General features: G+C 45.9%; 1 non-coding gene across 1 annotated transcript; it reads left to right on the top strand.

Moving 5' to 3' along the window:
- The first annotated feature begins 1065 nt into the window (after positions 1-1065).
- Positions 1066-1138, top strand: trnav-cac. Its single transcript has one exon. It is a non-coding gene; the product is annotated as a tRNA-Val (tRNA).
- The last annotated feature ends 5082 nt before the right edge of the window (positions 1139-6220 follow it).

Genomic DNA, 6220 nt, shown 5'->3' on the forward strand with positions numbered 1-6220 from the left:
AATCAGGTTTATAGGCCAAGTATACTTGCGTATACAAGGAATTTGGTCTCTGCATTTATCCTATCTGTGAATTAGTGAAACACACAGAGCACACAGTGAACACACAGTGAGGTGAAGTACACAGTGAGGTGAAGCACACACTAACCCGGAGCAGTGAGCTACAGTGGCACTCGGGGAGCAGTGAGGGGTTAGGTGCCTTGCTCAAGGGCACTTCAGCCGTGGATGTGGGCATGGGAGAGCAGTGCTCAACCACTTCCCCTGCCCACATTTTTCCAACTTTTCGGCGATCAAAACGGCAACCCTTCGGTTCCAAGCCCGAAGCCCTAACCAGAAGGCCACGGCTGCCCCCTTCAACTGCACGGTTAGATGGTGACCTGGTAAATGATTCGGTGTGCGTCCAGCTTATGGGCTCTGGACTGTACTTCATCCTACAGTCTGCCTCATCCTACAGACTCCAAACATGTTGCACAGGTCTGTTATGGATAGTCATCCTGCAAATGTAAATGACTCATTTGTAATGTAATTATGACAGTTACTTGGTTTGCTTTCGAACATACACAATAATATCACCCCCCCCCCCCCCCCACCCCTCTCTTTCTTTTGCTCCCTTTGTCCCTCGCTCTCACTCCTCACCGCGTTTCTTCCTTCTTCATCCTCCAACACAACACACCAAAGACACCATAATTTCATGTCCTCTCCTCTCCTTTCCTCTCCACTCCTCTATCCTTGGCCACCACAGATGATCTGGGTGCACCTCAGCCACTAATTGCACAATTGGGGACATGCACTCACGTTCAAAAGGACAGCTGATCAAAGCCTCACGAGAAGATCAAAGGGGAACATGGAGTTCATTCGACAGGAGAACATAACTTAAATGGCCGCATGCTACAGATCACAGCTTCCTCCCTTTCTCTCTCCCTCTTTATCTCCTCCCCCTGTCTCTATCTCCCTCTTTCGTTCTCTTCCCCTCTCTTTCTCCTTCTCCATCTCTCTTCCTGTTTGCAGTATTTCAATTCCTTGTTTAAATAAAGAAGTGTTATCTCTCCCTCTCCCTCCACTATGGATGTTTCCATATTGTAGTGGTTATCACGTTCGCCTCACATGCGAAAGGTCCCCAGTTCGTAACTGGGTGGAAACAAATTCTTCCTGAATTTCCCCTTGGGGATCAATAAAGTATCTATCTATCTATCTATCTATCTATCTCTCTCTGTCTTTCCTATAATGTTTCTACCCTCTCCCTCTCATTCTCAGTCTACCTCCCTCTCTCTCCCTCCCTCGCCCTCACCCTCTCTTTCCCTCCCTCCCTCTCCCTCTCAGCCTCCCTCTCTCTCCCTCCCTTTCACCCCCGTTCTCTCTCCCTCTCCCCCTCCTCCCTGTCTCCCTCCACCTCTCCCTCTCCCTCTGTTTCCCCCCAACGCTCCCTCACTCTCCCACCCCATTCCCTCCCCCCCCCCCCTCTCTCTCTGACCCAAGTGCTGGATGCCAGGGGCAGCGGCTTGGTCTCCAGTAGCCCCTCTTGACCTGATTAGGGCCCCTCCCATGGGCCGGCTGAGTCACTCAGGAGCCGGCTGAGGGGCCCGATGTAATTTGACTGATGAAAGACACCAGCGGGGCGTCAGGCTCTTTTGCATAACTGTGAATCATGTGTGTTTATATGTGAACACGTGCCTTATGCTTCTCCCATTGCTGTTGCTTGTCTTGTTGTTTAAATGGCCTTTAGCTGTTAAGAAAAAACACATCTTGGCAGTGGTTTAACCATGACTGACTTTTCTTATGTGCTCTCATGGAAAGATATATTTTGTTGTCTGTTTATCTTCTATGTGAGACATGAAGACCTAGTCCTCAGGAAGTAGACATTTGTTCCGAACATGGTTCAAAATTCTTTTCCCATTAATTGCATTACTGATGAGATACCCTTGAGTAAATAACCCCATTAAAGTCCCTGAGGGAAATAAATGTTTAAAGGAGTTATGAGAAAACCCTCCCTAATCAAATTACATTGTTAAACCGGGATTGGATCGGTCTACCCCCAATAATAGGCAAGCAAAGAGTTGTTTTCCGTATAAAAGTGGATTAGAGGGCAAATTAAACGTTAACTTAACTGTCCCAAACTGTGACATTACGGACTGAGAGCGAGGTGTCAAAGCTAGGCCTATGAATAGCCCTGGACAGATGTCCTTAGCTAAACAAAATATGAAACATAGTATCATGCAATTTACATTATTGAGAGTTGATGTTGATCTATTATGACAGCATTGAACCTGCTTGATTTGCACAGAGATGTATAATGTAGAGTAATTTAGTAAACAAAAAAGGTACTTTACTTGACAGAATTGACTCCTAGTATTTAGCATAATAGTTTTACCAAACTTCTTTCATGATATGAGACAGGGCTTCAAAGTATGCTAACAATCAACAGCCAGTCCGGATGTTGGCCCAATCCCGAGGTGTGTCCTCGAGGGCTGGGCGTTTGCAGGCTGTAGGTGTGATGGGTGTTGGCTAGGTATCTGGGTATGGCTGTGTTTTAGAAAAGGTTTCCTGGTGCTCCAGTGCTCCACTATATCTTCATCAATGTTGTATAAAGAAACGGACTCTAATCCTATCAAACCCTTCCCCCAAAAAACACACACACACACACACACACACACACACACACACACACACACACACACATGCACACACATGCACATGCTCATGCTCCCAGCCCCAACCTCTGTAAATCCTCCGGAGAGCTCTTCTTGGAGCCAGGCAATGAAGAGTACAGTGCCGGACCCAGCTCCGACCCCCTCCCACACACACACACACACACACACACGCACACACGCACACGCACACACATACACACCACATCCTTTCCATTCAAGGCCAAACCAGGTCCTGGACGATGGCCAAGTTTTGTGCGAGTCGCAGGTGAGGGCGGTGTTTTTCACGGGAAACAAAGAGAGGGACTGTGCAGGGCTCTTTCTTCCCCCCCTCATCCCTCTCTCTCTCTCTCTCCCAGAGAGGGACTGTGCAGGGCTCTTTCTTCCCCCCCTCATCCCTCTCTCTCTCTCTCTCCCAGAGAGGGACTGTGCAGGGCTCTTTCTTCCCCCCCTCATCCCTCTCTCTCTCCCAGACGCCCCCTCGGCCTCTGAGGATCGCTTTACCTGTGTGTCATGGACAGGATTAAGTGGAGATAGAAACACTTCCTCCAAAACAAATGCAGCAGTTGCAGGGGCACCGCCTTGCATTCATGTAATGATGTTCTCTGAAGACACACACACACACACACACACACACACACACTCACACTCATACACACACACACACACACCAACACACACACACACACACACACACACACACACACACACACACACATACACACACACACACACACACACACACACGCACACAAACTGTCCTCATTTAAACTCCCTTTGCAATGCATTGATTTGGCTCAGGCAAAAGGCAACTGTGTACAAAAAGACAAATGATTGCATAAATCGTGGCCAAACAAAGTAGTGAGGTAAAAGCCCAGCTAGATGCATGAGCTGTTGCTGCAGGGACATTTAGAGCAAGTAGGAAAAACACAGCAGTTGTCCCTAGTGTGTTTTAATGCACGGTCAAGCTACACTAAATTACAGGCCATGCTGTAAGTGTTATTTTAGATGATCACTTCATTCCCCAAGTCAGACTGTCTCCAAATTAAGTAGATGTGGAGCGACAAACACTTTAGCATGGCTATAAATAAAAACATGCTATTTTAAAACCCACGGTCAGATTAATTGAAACAGAACATGGCTGGGATTAGAAACAGACCCTTTTGCCAGTGACATCAAGTTCTTGTTGTAATTATTTCCAAGAAGTGTCCATTTTATGACGGGAAGTTCTAGTGATTTTTTCTTCTTCATAAGAACAGTCTCCTGGAATGGCCCCTTGGTCAGGCTGTGTAACAGTGAAAGAAGGAAGTCTGGTGGTGAAAATGAAACGTCAAGGTCAATTGGCTTCACAGTCTTTAAGGTTCAAGTGAAACCAATACGCAAAGGTGGGAGTTCATGTGAGCTCACAGATAGGCCCGGATCCACCACGATCCAGTTCCACTTGGCTAAACGTATTATTTTTGGAAGCGTGTTCCAACTTAATTGTTTACACTGTGTGGTTGCGTGACACTTGGATAACTCTCTCTCTCTCTCTCTCTCTCTCTCTCTCTCTCTCTCTCTCTCTCTCTATATATATATATATATATATATATATATATATATATATATATATATATCTTGCCCAAGGTTATAATAAAGTAAGCACAATGGATCTTCTTTATCTTCTCCTTCCCATCATGGCCAAATGCGTTACACAGCACCTGTCTAAATAAATAGGAGGTGAGGTGTCATTCACTGCTAATCTACTGCCAGGCTACATTTTACAGGGGAAAAAAACATGTTTTCATGACCCTTTTGGCTTTATAGATTCACATGATATTTATTTTGCATGTACTATGTAGTTTCTGTTGTTGTTTTTGTGGTACATTTTCATTGCTGGAGTTATTGTCATCATTATTGTCATAATGGGACTTGTGTTGAGTCCAGTCATACGTCTCCATTAGGCTGTGTTTTCCAGTCAGTGCTGATGCATAAATCCTTCCATTCATGCCCATGAATGTGTTTTTCATGGCCTCTGTTTCCTGCAACCTGCCCGCCTTGCTCACCGCTGGTCACTTTCTGAAGTGAGTTACAGAGGCAAGGCTGAACTGAATGGACAGGGCCCACACCAAAAAACAGTGTGTCCACTCAACAATTGGAGCAAAATAAACTTCCCTGTGATCCTGGTATGCTCTCATTCCACAGTGGCAGAGCACACACACACACACACACACACACACACACACACACACACACACACACACACACACACACACACAGACACACACGAATACAGGCACAGACAGACACACACACATACACACACACACTGTGCCTCACTAGGAAGCCATTCCACCACATCTTTATGAATTAGCATTTTATTAATCCCAAATCACTTCATTGATCTCACAAAGATTATATTTTTTTCCCTCAAGTGTTATATATATTTTTTGGAGTTGATCCATCTTTGCCTAACGGAGCGTATACATTTCTGACCAAGGCAGGTACACACACACACACACACACGCACGCACACACATACACACACACGAGGGGGCGGGGGGGGGGGGGGGGGGGGGTGAGCAGACGTTTAATCCTTTGTCATTATCTCGCTCTGCTGTAAGCAGACATCTGCTGTAGAGTGTGGTTTTTCAGAGGCAGTGAACGCGCAGTGACAGTTATGAGGGGTGGGGACAGGCCCTGGGTTCGCTATATCAACAACATTGGCTACATCAGTGTGTCTCCTAGCCGCAGTGGAAAAGAATGGCCGGCCAAGTGTTTTGTTTTTGGCACCATCTTTGGCAGGGGAGACAGGGCAGTTACGGAGCAAAAGTGCAAGAGAGATATGTGTGTTCCAGTGTGCTTGTCGATCTCATCGGAAAAATAAAATTCACAATATACTGGTTTGACGTGCAAGGCAAAGGGATGACTCAGGCTAGTAAAAAAACAAACTGATGAGTCATCTTTTAAAGAACATGTGTAGTGTACAGGGAATGCTCAGCCAGAGGAACGAAACAGAAAAGGAGGAGAACACTCACATTCTAGAATCCCGTCCCTGTTGGACGTCTGCCAACAAAGTGCCTAATAACTGTTCTAAAAGACAGCTTTTATTGTGTGGGGGTTGTACAGTAGGTGCTACTGCAGTAACAATGGACAGCAATATCATTAGCAGTCCATTGTGTTTTGTGTGTGTGTGTGTGTGTGTGTGTGTGTGTGTGTGTGTGTGTGTGTGTGTGTCTCATCTATCAACTGTCAATTATGCTGATGTAGATGTAGATGTAATCTATCTTTAAACAAACACACACACACACACACACACACACACACACACACACACACACACACACACACACACACACACACACACACACATACACGCACACATCAAGATTGTGAACAACATATTGACAACATCAGAACTGGTAACACAGACACAGCTTGGCTGTCCTTGTTTTGCTGTCGTTGTTGTTATTTGTTTATTAAAGAGAGCTCTGCTGGATGCTTTTTTTCCTTTTTTGGGTGGGAGGAGATAGAGAGCGACAGACCGAAGAAAGGGGCTCTAATCTAGCTGTAATCCACCCAGCATCTGTTGATGGGGC

The sequence above is a fragment of the Alosa sapidissima genome, chromosome 17, assembly GCF_018492685.1.
Source record: "Alosa sapidissima isolate fAloSap1 chromosome 17, fAloSap1.pri, whole genome shotgun sequence".
Lineage (NCBI taxonomy): Eukaryota > Metazoa > Chordata > Actinopteri > Clupeiformes > Clupeidae > Alosa > Alosa sapidissima.